Source organism: Adiantum capillus-veneris, chromosome 12, assembly GCF_014529385.1.
Source record: "Adiantum capillus-veneris isolate H3 chromosome 12, ASM1452938v2, whole genome shotgun sequence".
In the NCBI taxonomy this organism is placed as follows: Eukaryota; Viridiplantae; Streptophyta; class Polypodiopsida; order Polypodiales; family Pteridaceae; genus Adiantum; species Adiantum capillus-veneris.
Genome location: NC_140942.1, coordinates 120,117,283 through 120,135,221, shown reverse-complemented (window position 1 = coordinate 120,135,221; position 17,939 = coordinate 120,117,283). Strand labels below are relative to the sequence as shown.

The 17,939-nt window shown below is 42.9% G+C and overlaps 1 pseudogene; it reads right to left on the bottom strand.

Moving 5' to 3' along the window:
• Window positions 1–6,188: 6,188 nt before the first annotated feature.
• Window positions 6,189–10,303, bottom strand: LOC147446420 (uncharacterized; annotated as a pseudogene).
• Window positions 10,304–17,939: the final 7,636 nt, after the last annotated feature.

Genomic DNA, 17,939 nt, shown 5'->3' with positions numbered 1-17,939 from the left:
GTCCCCAAAAGAACAACCGCCGAGATCCTCCTAGAGCTTCCTTGGTTGAAATCCAAGAGGAGAAAATTCACCAAACTTATCACAAAGGATCTCCTCTATGCCATGCTTGGGGAAAGGTAAGAGAACATGATGCTTTTATTCTCTTTGACCCTGGTTCTACTCATAATTTTATATCTATGGAGTTGCCACCAAGCTAGGCATACAATCCTACGAGATGGGAGATGTCCTACCCACAGACAGTGCCTTCAAGGGGCAAGAAGCTTTAGTCACTCCCTTAATCGGGAAATTGAGGCTGCATGTCCAAGGCTATGTGGACAAAGAGGACTTCTTTATCTTTCCTCTCAAGCATGAGGATGTAATCCTAGGGGCACCATGGTTTGACCGCCTGACTGCCGATGTTAAATTTCCTGAAAGGAGAATCTCCTTTAAGTTTAGGGAAAAAGACATGTATATAAATGCTAAGGAAATGGGTAACACTATCCCCATTGTACATACACCAGCTTTCAACAAGTCAATAAAGAGCTCTATTTCCGTGTACATGATTTTTGTTAAAGATTCTCAAAATGAACATAATGCTTTAACAAAAGAAAATAAAAGCAACCAAAAGGAATTAGAGTTATCCAATTTTCTCAAGGGGTTTCAAGATGTTTTTATTGACGACATCTCTTGTGAGCTACCTCCTAAATGAGGTAATGATGACCATGCAATTGAACTTCTTCCAGGAAGTTCACCGCCTAATAAACCTCCTTATAGAGTTTCTCAAGCTCAACAAGAGGAGATTATGCGGCAAGTGCATGAGTTAGTTGAGAAGGGTATGGTTAGGCCAAGCTCATCTCCATTTTGCTCACCTGTGCTATTAGTGCAAAAGAAAGACGACACATATCGTATGTGTGTCGACTATAGAGAACTAAATAGGATCACTATCAAGAATAGGTGTCCCGTTCCATGGGTAGAAGACCTATTTGATAAGCTACAAGGATCGACCTACTTCAGTAGGATTGACCTAAAACGTGGCTATCATCAAATAAGGATAGTTGATCAAGACATTGTAAAGACCGCATTTCGTACTACATTTGGTCTTTACGAATACATTGTCATGCCTTTTGTCTTGACCAATGCACCAGCCACATTCAACCGCTTGATGGGGAAGCTGTTTAGGCCTCATCGAACCTTCACTGGAGTGTTCTTTGATGATATTATCATCTACTCTAATTCATTGGAGGAACACAAGCAACACCTCCAGGTAATATTTCAAGTTTTAAGAGAGAATAAACTTTATGTTAATCGAAAGAAAAGTGAATTTTTCTTGCAAGAGATTCAGTATTTAGGTCAAATTATCTCTCAAGATGGCATCCAAATGGATCCATCCAAGTTAGAGGTAATAAAAGGATGGCCTAAACCAAGGAATCTTCATGAACTAAGAAGCTTCATAGGTATGTGTGCATACTATAGACGCTTCATAGAAAAGTTCTCACAAATTGCGGGACCATTACATGACCTAACAAAGAAAAGCGTTAGGTATACATGGTCTGCTAAGGAGAACAATGCTTTCAAAAAGCTTAAAGAAAAGCTTATCTCTCAACCTGTGCTTACACTACCGGATCTCTCAAAACCATTTGAGGCCCAATGTGATGCTTGTGGTGATTGCCTTGGAGCTCTTTTGCTCCAAGAAGGGCATGCCATAGGCTATGAGAGTCGAAGGCTCGACCCTTTTGAGCAAGCTCTAGGCATATACGAAAAGGAACTCCTTGCAGTTCTACATGCCTTAGACTCATGGAAGCACTATTTATTGGGGACTCCTTTCATTCTGCGAACGGATCACCAAAGTCTTAAGTACTTCATGACGCAGACCAAGATCTCCGACAAACAAATGAGGTGGGAAAATTTCCTTTCACAATTTCATTTTCATATTGCTCACATTGCTGGCAAGCATAATCAAGTAGCTGATGCACTCTCAAGACGGCCGAGAGTGAATGCGGTTTCCATAGCAACTCACAATGATCTATCTTCAATGATAGATGAGTATGCTATTGATCCCGATTTTAGAGATGTGATTTCAGCCCTTGCATTAGGGAAGAAAGAAGAACCATTTACTTTACAAGATGGTTATCTTCTCTACGGCAATAGACTATGTGTTACTAACTCACTACATGAGAAAGTAATGTATGAATCACATGCTCCACCTTATGCGGGGCATAGAGGGATTCAAGCTACCTTAAAGGGAATTCAAACATATTTCTATTGGCCTACCATGAAACTGAACATACAAGAGTATGTTTCTAAATTTGTGGTATGCCAAAAGGCAAAATTTGATAGAGGGAAGCAACTTGGATTGCTTCCACCCTTGCCAATCCCTAATTCACCATGGGAGAGCATATCCATGGATTTTATCTTTGGATTGCCTAAGTATATCCATGGGAATACGGGAATATGGACGATAGTAGACAGGTTCAGTAAACAAGCTCATTTTATACCTGTCAAAAAGACTATCAAAGCCCATCAAATGGCAACCCTCTTCATTTCACAAATTTTCAAGTACCATGGCTTGCCAATGTCCATAGTGTCGGATAGAGATCCTAGAATGACCAGTAATTTCTGGAAGGGTCTCTTTGAGAATTTAGGGACAAGGCTAAACTTCTCTTCGGCCTAGCATCCACAAACGGATGGCCAAAGTGAAATAGCTAACCTAACAATTCTCGATCTACTAAAAGTCTATGTAACCGAAGTAGATCAAAGATCCCAATGGGAGAAGTACTTACCCTTAGTGGAGTATGCTTACAATAATACTGTACATACTTCCACGGGAAAAGCACCTTTCGAGGTAATTGAGGGAAGATCAAAAAGTCCCTTGCTACTTAAGGTACATGGGAAGATCTTCGCTGTAGATGAGTATAGCCGAGACCTACAAGAATCTTTTCAAAAGATTAAGGATGCTATCTCTATCTGACAAGCACAGAAGAGCCCAAGCCTTTAAAGAAAATGATTGGGTCTTATTAAAGTTTCCCAAGGCTCGATTAAGGCACACGACGGGAAAGAATCCTACGTGACACCAAAAGTACTATGCTAAACTAGCAAAAAGGTACTATGGTCCCTTCCAGATTCTTAGGCCAATCAATGAGATGGCCTATCAACTTAAGTTGCCCAATCATTGGCTCATACACAATTCTTTCCATGTGAGCCTATTAAAGCCTTACAAAGGAGAGCCACCTCAAGAACCAACTATTGAAGACCCACCGGAGATCGAGGACCAAGAGGAGGTGCTGCAGACCGAGTCCATTCTCCGACATGAAGACAAGGTATTAAGAGGCGGTAAGGCTATCCGACGATATCTTATTAAGTTTAAGAATTATCCTTTTGAAGATGCTAGATGGATGCAAGGCATACAATTAAATGATAACCTAAACCTTGTCAATGCTTACAATGCTTCCCAAGAGTAAGCAAATGTACAAAATGTTAAAAATGAACAAAGTTTTTGTCTTATAAGACTCTCTTTTTCTTTATTGTGCACAAAAATGAAGTAGTATGCATGCTTAGATCAAGTTTGCGGAGACGACGTCTCCCAAACACCAAGTAGAGCTTGTCACTCTACTATGGAAGATTGATAAGACTAATGTGCAAACATGATTTCGGCAGCCTCAGGCTCTCAAGCGCCAAATGGACTAGTCATCCATTGTGGAATGATGTCGTAGGGTAACATAGGGATCCTCTACCCGCTAAGAAAAGGACTCATGAATATGCTTTATCTTCTCTACACCATAGTCGAGGACGACTATGATTTCAAGAGAGAGGTAATGTCATAATAATCAATATCTAATTCTCCTAAATGATTTTCTCATGCTAAACTGATCATTTAATATGGGGAAGTTCCAGGGGAGAAAAAGCTAGAATATTGGTTAAGCTAGCAGAACGGCCACAGTAGGGATCCAAAGGAGGGAAAATAGGGATCCAAAGGGGGGGCCATCTGCAAAAGAGCCATGTGCAACAATGGGGTAAAAAGACCCTAAGGTTCAGCCCATTAAGACTTCCAAAATGCTAAGGTTCCAAAATTCAAAGGTTGTGTCCAAAGGTAAACCATATGGTAATTGAATGCTTTGTGTGTGTCCAAAAAAGTCTTTGCACATCCCTACATAGGAGGGGGCGAGCCTAGCATGTAGGGGATGAGAGAGAAAGCCACACACACACACACACAAGCTCCCTTTACACAAAGGGAATGAGGGACACATGTCAGCTCCCTAGGCTAGATGCTCACAAGGTGTACCCAATTCCTATTGGATGACCTTGGAGGTGGACCAATAAGAATTAGGCTAGAGTAAATCTAGTTTAATTAATTTAAAAACACTTAATAAAAGAACCAATTAGAATTAAGTCCTCTAGAAGACTATTGGACAGTCTCCCAAGGGCTCCAATGATCATTCAACAGCCCAATGGCTTGCCTAATTCCTATTGGCCAGGAGGCAAAGGGGTCCAATGAGAGTTTAGTTGAATTATTAAATTACCTAAAGCTCTCACAAAAGGGGAAAGGGGGACACATGTCAGAAGGCTATCACTTATGCTGCTTAATAGTCATTGGCTAGCCCTGGGGAGGTCCAATGGGAGGATAGCAAGAGCAATTAGCAAGAGGGCTTGCCCAAGAGAGAGAGGGGGCTGATTTTTGCAAGGCATTATCACACACACACACACACTCTCACACAGTCTATGTGAGAAGCAAGAAAAAGACTATCTCTTCCCAAGCTTTAATGGAGAGCTCATCACCTACTCCAAGCTTGTGAGATAGAAGCCTACATCGACACACTCTTGGCAAGTGGATGCAAATCCAACCAAGAGTCAAGCTTCAATGCATGCTCATCTTCTCTACCATGCTAATTACTAAGCTAAGCTATGCTAATATGAGTGATTATGTGAGGAGATGGACATCTTTCTCGTAAGATACTCCTTCTTCCTCTCAATCTACTCTCATACCCTGCTAGCTCTCACCATCTTCAAAGGTGTGTGAGGTCTTGGGTCTGAGACCGGGGATAATTGATGTTGTGTTTGCTAAGTGTTTTGCTTAGTGCATGAAGCTTTCATCTTCATTGCACTAGCTAGTCTTGAAGGAACACAAAGACTTGTATTGTACAATGTCTCTCTTGATGGGAGAAACCATAGTACAAAGCCTTTTGGAGGGGGGACCGGCTCCATGCAAATCCGGTCCTCAACTGTTGTCAATATATTAATTTCTCTCTCTTTTGAAAGTATTGTTCATGCTATGTAACTAGGTGTTATGCTTTTTGTTGCTCTCTCCACCGAAGCACTCTTGTAATTCTCATGAGGAATCTATTCTAATGAAATGCCCACTATGTTCATGCTAATTTCCGCTACACACAAGTTTTTAGGCCATTAACTGTTACATTGACGAAGCCGTTCCTTCTCACAATGGAAACCACTGCAGGGTGAAAGCATGACTGGGCGGTACACTTTTATGGGTTGATTACTAGTTTTGAATAGCTGCACTATTAGACGTGATGCGTGGTAAAATTTTTGCAAATTAATTCTAAATTTGGCACCAAATAGCTTTTTAGATTGTCCTCTTCAAGAGCTATCCAATGATATCACACGCCTTGGGTTCTTCTATCTTTGTCAAACATATTACAACTATTAATTTGGCACATTAATTAATTCTAAATTTGGCACCAAATAGCTTTTTAGATTCTCCTCTTCAAGAGCTATCCAATGATATCACACGCCTTGGGTTCTTCTATCTTTGTCACACATACTACAACTATTAATTTGCCAAATAGTGATGTCCCGAACACAGCTTTGGTGTCCACCCAGTCATGCTTTCACCCTGCAATAAGGTTATGTTGCCAAAGCCCTTTTTGCAAATTAATTCTAAATTTGGAAATCAATTCCAAAATTTTGCAAATTAATTCTAAATTTGGCACCAAATAGCTTTTTAGATTCTCCTCTTCAAGAGCTATCCAATGATATCACACGCCTTGGGTTCTTCTATCTTTGTCAAACATATTACAACTATTAATTTTCCAAATGGTGATGTCCCGGACACAGCTTTGGTGTCCACCCAGTCATGCTTTCACCCTGCATTGCACTATCAACGCGAAGGGTAGCAAGGTCCACATGCCAGAGGGAGGGGAAGGGGCTCGACTCTCAAGGAAAGAGTCTCTATGAGCTGATGCATGACCGTTGCTTCTCTAGGTCCATGCATCCTTCAAGACGAGCTGAGAGTTGAAGGAGGAGCTGGAGGTCACCTGCATCAAAAACTGGCTGCCAACAAAGAGCTCGCTTAAGTGAGGGGGCTGCCTTGCCTGGCTGTCTCCAGTATTTGCACGCAGGTTCCAAAGCTTGCCCTCCTCGGACTCTTAACAAATCGGCTATTGTTGTAGCTAATTCTTGCTCCTGCTCTTTCTCTTTGGTCTTGCTCCACTTCAACGACTAGTTACCTTTGTTGCCATTATCATAACTATACTCCTCCGTCTCTGACGCAGCCTTCCACTCCCTCTACTTGCTGCATTGCTTCGAGCGTCCCTTCCTCTCTAGCTCTTGCTTCCCCTTTGGCACATACACCCTCTCTGGCGACATTTTTTCTTTGACTACTTGCCCAGCTTTATGATGCAACTGTGTCCTCTCCCTACATGAAGTTCATTATCCAAGCACTGTGAATACAAGCCATACACTTGCTCTTCATCCTTAAAGTCATCGAGCCCAAGCTTCTTGAGGTTAATGCAAGCGAGCAAAACCCTCTGTCCGGACGACATCCGCAGTGGAGTGGACTGATGGGCATGGTCACGCCAAAGTAGTGTGCAAAGGAAAGCGCAGGCCCAGAGCTTGGAGTTTTACTGGCATTGTGATATCTATCAAAACCGGTCCGCGCCGGTGCGGAACAGTTCGAGCAAGTTCACGAGCGCCCAGAGAAGCCAAGTCGGAATGTGGGTTGCCGCCACCGCCATGAAGACCAAAGTAGAATGGTTTTTTTTTAAAATCACCCTACCCTCCCCCTCCGCTACAACCAGTCTGCACCGGCACGGACTGGTTGCAGCAATAGACCAGGGAGGGGGAGGGGAGGGTAGGGTCATCTTTAAAAAAAAAACGATTGCAACAAAAGAGTAGGGTCACGCAGATAGGGTGAAATACCCCTCTAATTTGTGGAGTTTTCCAAATACCCCTCAAATTTCAAAAATTCCTAAAATACCCCCAACATTTTATCATAAATTCCCAAAATGCCCTTCAAATTTTTCAAAATTCCCAAAATACCCCTGGTTGCGAGATAAAAGTTTTCCAAAGATAAAAACATTTTTAGCTTTTAATAAGAAGATTGATTTTCTATCAATACAAGATGCTAAAACTAGACTTTGAGTTGGTTATGTAGGCCGTGGAGATGTATTTTTTGTTGTTTTAGACATAGTTGCCTTTTTTAACGAGGTAATTTGTGACAAATTAGATGCTAAGCACTCCATTAAAACGGATCTCAATTGTCAAAATGGAATAAAGAATAAAGAATAAAAAATCTTAAACAATTCAACCATAATAGATATAATGGTATCTTTGGAAAATTTGAAATTTGAAGGGTATTTTGGGAATTTCCACAAATTAGACTTGGGGTCTTTTGAAAAATTTCCCTTTAAAAATGTCAAGCAAACCAGGGATTTGTTGTAGCATGCGGTGCCATAGGCAAAGAAAGCGGCGACACAGGCATATAATTCAATTGTGCGCCTCTTGGGCAAACAATGGCGAGGCGGCATGATGCTGAGGTGTTTACAACGGATGACAGTACAATGACACCTGCAATGTGATGGCGAGCAATGGGAAGGTTTTTTCCTTCCATGGTTGACGAGACTGGGGCATCGGATTGCAACTACATAAGTCAATGTGTAGAAGAAACAACTATGCTCCTGTGTTGGTCTCTCTTGTTTACATGTTGGTGCAAAGGATCCTGGCGATCCTTTGCAGGGTTTGGAAGCTTTGAATTGCCATTATGTGAGTGAGGCAGGCCTGGATATCCTATGACCTTGGGTGTTTTTAGTAGTGAGAGCACGCACAATATAAGAGCTTTTAAGAAATTGTTGCTTCATGACTTTACCTCTGCATCGTGCAGGCAAATGCACTTGAGACTTGGGCCTTTTTTGTGCAGAAGAACTTGCAATTGGCTCTAGGTCGTATCACTTTTGTTTAATGATCACAATAGACTCATTAGGCAAGAAATTGTCCTCACGAAAAGTGGTTCTAGAAGCAAAATGATAAGATCGAGTAGTGTTGGACGGCTACGCCGCGACAGACGTCAGCACAACGAGAACTCACCTAACAAGTAATGTCAGCTAAGGACGAAGCTCGACCCGCAGGCGCGTGGAAGCAAGAATAAGGTGTCAACTTACACTCGACCGACTCCTAACTAGTTCCTACAGAGGCCCCTACCAATTGTCTAAGTCACAATCTTCAAGAGAACAAAAGAGGATGCTTCCTACAACGCTTGCTAGAGCTGAACACCTATCAAACACTTCGGAAACACCACAGAACTTGAAGGAGACCCTACGAATACCTATAGGCCACTCTCCCTAAGGTTTGTGAACCAAAGTCACGACCCAAAACACCCGGTGCAGAAACACGTAGGATGTCTGGCCGAAATCTGTAGGTCTTCGTTTCCGAAATCTGAAGTGCCTAATGTGTGGTTCTACTCAATGTGAACGTGTGGATATGCTGCAATGCAAAATCGGACAACGTATGCTCACCCAAACAATCAATGAAGCTCGTAGAAGAAGCTCCCGAAGCCGGACCGTATGCACGCAATGTTGGTATCGGCTCGTAGCTCTAGTCGGGGGTAACACGCTGCACTTCTCCGCACTCGATTTCGACCACCGTAGCACACGTAGCGTCAAGACAAAGCTCACACTCTCTCTCATGTATACAGTACGCTCACTCACAAACTTAAACTTGTTTAAAATGACAAAAGGTCCTTCATTAAGGTCAAAAAGTGATATATATACCTTACAACTTCTCAAACCCTAAAGTTCCAAAATCATCCATCTACTCCTTCTAACTATCAAAACTCGGATACAATCTGGAAACTTCTGTAAGTCCCAATATTTACAAGGTGAAAAACCGGGTTTTCCTCAATGAATGACTAGTTACAAAAAATAATAATCCGCCGAGTAGTTAGATGCCGTGGGGTGTGTCCAGCTTCTAACATCCCCCCCCTCCTTGTTCATGTCGTCCCCGACATGGCCTTGAACTTTTTGCTTCACCTTATGGTCTCCCGCATCTTTAGCAGCGATTCGTACCGTGCATGTAGATTCAGCATTGTTGGCCCAAAGATGTCTGTATGCATGGTAAAGAACCCCGTGTAGAAAGCTTCTTCAAACGCCTGGAGGTGATAAGATGGGAGAAACATGATTCTTTGATATAATGCATGTATCACCTCCTTGGAAGGTTGACCTGACATCTCATACGCACATCTGTATGTGTCGTGGAAGAAGAATATGCTGTCAGTCACCTGTCCTGGCTTGAAGGTTTCAAACACTACTAGGATGGTCCTGCAGATTTTTCTCATCATGATGCATGTAAGGTCAGGTGAGCCAGTGAACAACTTTATGGCGCCCGTTAGGGTTTTCACCATGTATTGTACACTTATTCTCTCACCTGCCTTCATGCCTGGCAGCTTTGGGTAGTTCAGCCAAGTGGGTTGGCTTCTCTGTAAGATTTTGTGTGCTTTCCACGTCCTAACCCTTGGTAGAGGGCATAAGCTGAGATTGTCCCTAATGTGTTTAGGTGCCTCTACGAAGTGTATTAGGTACTGCGGGTACTTGGTAAGCCAAGCTTTCCTCCACTTGGGCTGAGAATCTACTATCAGCCTTACTCCTTCTGGCCTCGAGGTGTCTGCGTTGTAGAGAGGGACCGTTGGTTCTTCTCTGATCCGCTGGATTATTGTTGCCGCTTCATATTTAAGCAATGGATATGGGAGAGAGGGTTGTAGCCATTCACGCCTGAGATTGCTGGCGTCGATTTTTTGAATTGTCATTGATTTGAAAACCCTCTGTTCCCATTCCAAGGCCTCTTTGGTGCTCTCTCTGAGCTCTGCCTCTATTGCTTTTCGCAATTTTTCCTCTTCTTCTTGTGTTAGATCCTGGGGCTCTTGAGAGGAGCCTGCTATGCTTTCCTCTGGCATGGGTGTGTCCACAGGATCCGACACATTGTCTAGGTCGATCCCCTCATTGGTAGCTGGCCCTGAGCTCTCTGGTTCTGCTTGTTGTCGGCTTTTCAACTCCTCTATTTGCGTGAGTAGTGTTTGCTTCTCCGCTTCTGCTTCGCCGCCCATAGTCACGAGGAGGTCATTGAGTTCAACATTTACTTTTTCTGCCTCCTCGAGCTTTATCTTGATGCTCGTCAATTCTTCTTGTAGGGCCTTTTGGCTGTCCTCCAATCTGGTTTGCATTGCAATAGAACCTTCAGCCATGATCACCCTCTGTTTCTTCTCGAGAGTCAACTGCTTTTGGAGTTCTTGCATTTGCTCTTCATATATTTTACTCTCCGAAATAATTTGAGTTGAGCTTGTAGCTCTAACTCGCGCAGGCGATGCTCTCAGCCTTTGGATGGTTTGATCTTTGACTTTTAATTGGTCCTTGAGCTCAAGGACTTCATCCAGGCTTGCTTCTTGTTCTATTTCCGCCTTCTCCTTAGCATTCCTCAAGGCCTCTACTTCTTTTGTTTCTTCTGCTAGCTGGAGTGTCAGATTATCCCTTTCTTTTTCTGCATCTCGCAATGACTTGCTGAGTTGCAGGCACTCCTCTTCAGCTGCTTGCAATTTCTTTGCCGTTGCCTCATTTGCTTCTTCCTTTGTTTGGAAGTTTTGTAGAGCAGTGGCTAGGCTGGCCTGGAGGTCAGCTTCTCTTTCTTTGTGTCCTTGGCTTTTTGCCTGCAGTAGATCTCTTTCCATTTTGGTCTTTACTTCAGTGGCTCTTAGAGTTATCAACTCTTCGCCTGATGCCACAGATTGTGCCCTTATTCCAGCTAGCATTGTCATCACCACATCCCAATCATTCGAGGGCGGGTGCAGGTCTACCGTGTCGGTAGCAATCTCCTTAAGTTCAACTAGCCAGATGCCTGGCAGCTGTTCTTCACTTCGTGTCCTTGCCAAGTCGGATGCGACTGTGGCGGCTTCTTCCTTTGAATAGCCTGCAGCTAGCAGGTCCAAAAATGCATAGTATGCTTCCTCGAGCTTTTTTTGTTCATATGCAGGCTTGGCTTCTTCTTTGTGTTCAGGTTCTGTCCTGTGATCTTGCTCTTCATCCTGGTGTTCTTCTTGCTTGTCTCCGGCCTGTTGATCTTCTGGAGGAGGGCTGCTAGGAGGTGGTGATGGCAGTGGGCTAGGTTTAGGGCTACCTGGTAAAGCTGTAGGTTTGCCCTTGAAATCCCTATCTGCTTTCATCTTTCTTTCTCTTTCCTTGTTTTCTTGTTCATCTAGCAACGTTTGCCGTATTTGCTCCACTTCTTCCTCGGTGAAAGGGATGTGTGGAATGTTTTCCGCCACAGCATCAAGAATCTCGAAATTCTTGATATAGTCTTCGAAGCGGTCCCTCTGCACTCTTCTTGAGGATCCGGACATCGACTCAAGGGATGGCTTCCATAATTCGTTTAGATCGCCCTTGAGGGATCTTCCTGCTCGGAAACTCTCCATTAGCCTCTCGAGTCTAGCCGCTTTTTGTGATCGAGTCTCTTTGGTTGGCATTTGAGCAGATTCTTTTTTGCCTTTCTTCTGCTCAGGTTGCTCCTCTTCCACTGGCTCCAGTCGTCTCTTCAACCTTGTAGCCACCCTTGGTGCTCGTTGTGGCTCGTCTTCTTTGTCTTCCTTTATCCTTAGCCAGTCATTCTGAGATGGGGGGTCAGGCCACCTTCCCTTGGCATGTAGTGCTGCATAAACTACCTTGGTTATCATCTCTCCTGGCACTATGTAGGTTGGATTTTTGTTTCCCATCTTTACCAGGCTGTCTTGTATGTATGCCGCATAATTGATTATCTTTGGGGTGCCCTTCGTTATTGCCCAAGTAAAGGTTGTGGCAATTGCACCTGGCGGCATCCTGTACTTCTGCGGCCTCTTCGTGCACATGTGGAAGTATTGGTTGTACAATTGGCTCATGATCGCCACCTTTGGGTTGGCGATGTCTTCAAAAGTGTAATTAGCCTTTTTCTCTTTGTACACCTTTACTTCATCCCTTCTCTTTGTCACACTGTCTCTCTGATTGGAGAGATCTAGTGCATGGGCGACAACCCTTTCCGTAATAATGATCTCTGTGTTGGGTCTGCCGTGCAAATCCATCACCTTGGCCACTCCATCTTCTCTAATGCTGGTCACAAACTCCCATACTCTTTTGACGTCCACCCCTGCTGGGATTGCTTCAAAATAGTTATGGAGGTCAATTTTCTCCAAGTAGCCGGCCATTTTGCTCCGGACAAATTCATTGAGCTCCCTTGGCAGCTCTATTATATTTCCGTCATTGTCCTTGAATACTCCTTGGTAGATTTTTAGGTTGTTTGACTCTAGTAGATCTTCCTGTATCCAGGTGCTTGTAGGCTTTAATGTTCCCTGTGGAATGACAAATGGTTCCACCTCGTCCAGATAGTCTTTGATTGTCATTCTCTTCTTCTTTGCCGGTGACTTCGAGGCTGCCATAGACCCTATTGTACTCAACAATCCAAAGTTTAGCGTTTTTTTTTTAATAAAAAATATCAGCTGCTAAACTGAGTTTTACTTATCCAAATGATTTGAAAATTGAAATCATAGCTCAAAAGGAACTTGTGAAGCTGTGCATGTGCTCACAGTGCTAATTTGACCAAAAAAATCCATCTAGACATCCTACGCGTAGGATGTCTTTTTCTTCAGAACTGGTTCATACTTGACTTGTATGTAGTGTAAGGCTCATGGAACATGGTTATAAGCTTGGATTTGAATTTGGATGTCAAAAAGTGGATTTTAGGGCTGATTTAGGCTTTAAGTCACAATTTTGGTAGATTGTCCATCATAGGAAGCAATTGATGTCCAAATGGGTTGAAACTTGGTATATGGGCTCTATGCATCATGGTATTAGCTCCTATGATGTCATTTCTTGCAGAGAAGTCTAAATCTAAGCTTAAGACATCCTACGCGTAGGATGTCTTTTTCTTCAGAACTACATGAAACTTGATCAGTGGGTTGTCCTTGACCTGTGGAACATAGCCATGTTCTTGGATTTGTATTTGGATAATATTTGATGCCTGTAGGGCTCTATGAGGTGTTTTTGGGCTCAAAAAATGTATCTTGAAGGTGTTGGGGGTCAAAAGTGATTAGAAGGGCTTCAAGCTTGACATATGGGCTCTTGTTGATGAGGTTATTACTTCTGAAATGACAAAACTTCTCCTTCATGCCCAAAAGGTCCATTAGACATCCTACGCGTAGGATGTCTTTTTCTTCATTTTTGCTCCCAGACCACACAGAAAGTTAGCTGATGTGTATGTGAATGTGTTGTGCAAATTTCATGAGATTTGGAAAAGATTTGGTAGGTTAATGACCCTTTAGTGCCTTTATGTCCTATCTTTGCGTTTTTTCATGCATATGAGGTCCAATCTCTTCCAAAGGTGATGAAATTTGGTGTAGGGCTTGTGAATGTCATTCAGAACATGTGCATGGCAAGAATTGTTGGGTTTTGTGCCAAGAATTGCCCTTGAGACATCCTACGCGTAGGATATCTCCTGGTGAATTTTCTCTTGTTAGTGCTCCCAGTGCTTGCCCTTTGCTCCCCTAAGTCCCTTTTAAGCCTAATTTCAACAAAAAAGTCAATTGGGTAAGTAAAAACTCCCTGTGTGGACTTCAAAGTCTCTGAGCCGTTTTTTGACTTTTGGAGTGCTTTTTGGCGATGAAATTCCTCGATGTTGGTCTTTATAGCTTCCAAATCCTTTGGGGATCCTTGCCGTATGATTTTTGTCGACTTTGGCTTCACCGGAGCTTCATTTGGCAATTTGTCGCTCTAGAAGCACCCGTGGAGGCGTTTACATACCTTTGATGATTTGTGGTGGTCCACCACCATAGGACTTGGTTGTTGATGGTCTAGGAAAGCCGCTCGTGAAGTTTGGTGGCAAACGGACTTGCGGTTTGGCCACAAGTGCATTTTGACGCTTTGTCTGTCTGATGTCGTTTCTGAGGTTTAGTGCCGCTTTGGGTCACTTTTTGGTCATGCGGGTCATATGGACTTGTCGAGCATGTCGATATGCTCCTACCCGTAAATTTTGGTAGCATTTGATCGCCGTTTCGTCGATTTCCCATTTGGTGGCCTCTTGCGGGTTTCTGGGAATTAGGGTTTTTCCCGATGTTTTCCCACTGCCATTGGCTATCCAGGAAGGGTCTCCTAGACTAGGGTAAGCTGCTGATGAAGTCTTGTTGCTTTGCGGTTAGCCGTTAGGCCGCCATTTCTACTTGTAGGTCTCTACCGCTCGCTTTGTGTGTGACCTCTACGCTAGTTTTCGCGACAGAATGACAAACATGCGCGAAAAGCTCAAGGTGGTGAGCCTACCTCTCATGTCTGGAGCTGGTCGGGTAGACGTGCACGTCGTAGAAGCTACTGGAAGGTCGATCCGCTCTAGGTGGCAGAAGCTCTCTCCACAAGGTCAATAGTGAGAATGAGCTAAAAATGGGGTGAAAAATTCTTATAATGGAGGTCCCCGAACCATTTTTCATGAAATTTGACATGTGCTCCTATCTTTCTGCAAGATGCGGTTTAGGCTCAAAAAATTCTTGATTTGGACTCCATTTGCTCTGTTTACCAAAAATTTGTCATTTCGGCCAAAACCTGGCCAAAACACACTTTCTGCTTCCGTCTCATAATTGCACCCCCACTGTCCCGTAGGTTGTTCTTTAGTCACTGGTCATCCCCATATTTTTTGTTTTTCATTACGACTGTTTTTCACCTGCTTTTTGTATTTTTGAAGTTTTTATGCCGAAAATTAGCAAAATTTAAAGGAAAATAGCAAATCAAACCCAAAAAATCCCCATAATTCATAATAGATCACAAACATCACCGTAACACATTATATACACTCTTATGCAATTTTTGTGGCCAGATTTCTCCGTTTTACCAATATTTTGCCTGAAAAATGGCTATTTCTACATATATACACACACCTAGGGGCTTAATTTGGCGTTTGGCCCCATATTCTTGTAGCTTCATGCTGTATAAGGGCATATATACTTGGGTTACTCCAGAAAATTTCATAATCAAACGTCAACCCTGAAAATAGTCGAAAATTGTGCCCTTATTTGCTATTTCTGTTATTGGTTCCGCATTGAGAATGCCTCCCCCCCTCCTAGTCGGAGTCCTCCTGGAGGACAAGGTTTTGCCTCGGAGTATGTGCCGTGCATAGGTTGAAAAAGTCATGCTAATGCGTGGCCGATTAATGTGGTCCTATTTTATGCATACTCGGTCAATGCATGGAAAAATTAATGCTGTGTAAGAGAAGGGAATAAGCAAGATGCTTATTGGCATTCGCCGTCGAGGTTTCCTGTTTTCTTGGCAAGTAGCAGCTGTAACTCTACTGCTCTTTGTTTAATGGTCTTTTTGGTCAAAGGCAACTGCGTTGCCGACACTGTTGATGGAGTCGTAGCTATTTCGGAGGATGTGATAGCTATGGGCCGTATGGCCTTGGCTTTCCATTGGTAGTGTGGTGCGGCCAACTTTGCCCCTTGTTGGTTTGTCATCGGCACCCACTTATATTTGTTTGTCAACGATGGAAAGTAGACCTGTAGATGTCTACTTTCCATCGTTGCTTGTACCGTAGGTATTTGCTTTGTCTTTTGCTTTGGTATCCAAATGTGAGTGTCATGAGGGTTTTGGCTAAGCATTTTCTTTGGAATCCATATCTGCTTGGTTACCTTGGTTTTTGGTTGCACCATCTGCTTTGTTAGAATTCGGTTGTCACATTGTGTTTTCCCCCTCATGGCGTTTCTATCCTTCCGCATCCATACTTGTTTACCTTGTTGTGGTAGTCTAGATTTTTGCAGTCTAGTCGGTGATTTCAGTTGTCTGTGATGAGCATGGTTTGCCGTTAGCTGGTAGTTGGTCTCAGGTTTCGTGTTGATCGTTGAGGGTATTTGTTCTTTGGTATTTGTTTCCAGTGATTGCATGGCTTGCATTTGATCCGGATGTTCCTTTTGAGCAAAAGCTACCACCTGCTGTTCGTTTTCGTGCTGGATTTTGACCGCCTGTGCTTTCCAGTCTATTTGGACATTGTATGCTTTTTGCCAAGGTTGCCCTAGAAGCATTGGTTGTTGTGTGCTTTCATCTGTCACCACATATAATTTGTGTGGGTAAATATATTGATGTAACTGTATATGCAATATAATCCACCCTAATGTTTTCAATGGATGTGATGTGCTACTTTCCAGCACTTGGGGAGTAGGATGAAGTTGATCTGCGACTTGGAGCTGCTGGTATAATCCGTAAGAGATCAAATTTTCTTGAGCACCCGAATCGAGCAAGGCTGGTGATTCAACTTGATCATTGCCCACCTTGACTGTAATTATTGGCTCGATTGTGTCTCCTTCCAAGTTCATGAGTCGAATGGCATTGATTCTCAATGGTGGTTTACTTTGTTGTTGTTGTCGCAGAAGCCGTCTTTTTGCAATGCGTTATTGTGCTTCGGTTTGAACTTCCTCTCGTACTCTCTCTTTTTCTTTCATTCTTTGCTTTCCTTGATGAATTTGTTGGAGCATCTCCTGTGTGAGTGGAAGGTGATATCTCTTTAGTCAACACCCACTAATCCAGTTTGGCATTTCTTCACTTGCTAATGTAGCAAGCTTGACGGCCCCACTTTGTGATAGATCATGAATCACAAATGGTCCCATCCCTCGATTTTTCAGTTTCTTGGCATGTTGCTTCAATGTATAAACAAGTACGTAATCTCCCGTTTTAAACTCTTTGGTACGCACATGTTTATCAAAAAACTCCTTTTGCCTTCTCTTTTTAGCATAGATCGAAGCGACCGCTCGTAAGCGGAGTTCATCTAGCTTTTCAAGATCATTAATTCTTGAAGAGAGTTCATGCCCTGTCCATTCCAATTTTGTTGCTACGCGTAGAGTTGGGATTAAAAACTCTATGGGTAGTATAGCGTTTAGCCCAAACACCATGTTGTATGGTGTTGTTCCTATTGAGGTTTTGTAAGCTACCCTGTATGCCCATAGTGTTGAGTGTAGCTTCTGATCCCAGTCGGTCCTTGAATGTGACACTATTTTAGTGAGGACCGTGCATAGTGTTTTATTTGTGGCCTCCGCTTGCCCATTGGCTTGTGGATGGTATGGTGCTGATTTTCGATGTATGACCATGAAATCCTCTAGTAGATATTCAATGACTTCATTGAGGAAGTGTGTTCCACGGTCACTGACAATTTCTATCGGTAACCCGTAACGTACAAAAACATTCTCATACAAAAATTGAGCCGTGGTGCGTGCATCAGCTTTTTGTGTTGCTTTGGCTTCGACCCACTTTGTGAGATAATCCGTAGCCACAATAATATATTGGGTATGGGTGCGATATGCAGGGGGTGATATAGGTCCCACAAAATCAATTCCCCACTTTGCAAATGCCCTTGCCCCCATCATTGGCCTTAACACTAGGTTGGTAATGGGACACTTTTATGTCCTAGGACACTTTTATGTCCTAGGACACTTTTATGTCCTGTTAAGTGACCATTTTCCTTGAATTATGACAAGAGTTTTAAAAAGGATTTTGAGGTGCTATCTATCTAGAAAGTTGTCTCATGAGCTGAAAAAAACTTGACATTTTTTTGGAATATCAATTCCATCTTTAACCTTGTCCTTGCACAACATTTCACAACCTAAACTATGTGAAAAAACGGGTCCTGTTTTTGGCTTTTTTCAACTTTTTGCAACTATACCACTCTAGAATTCATGTTTGTGAGGTCTATAATGC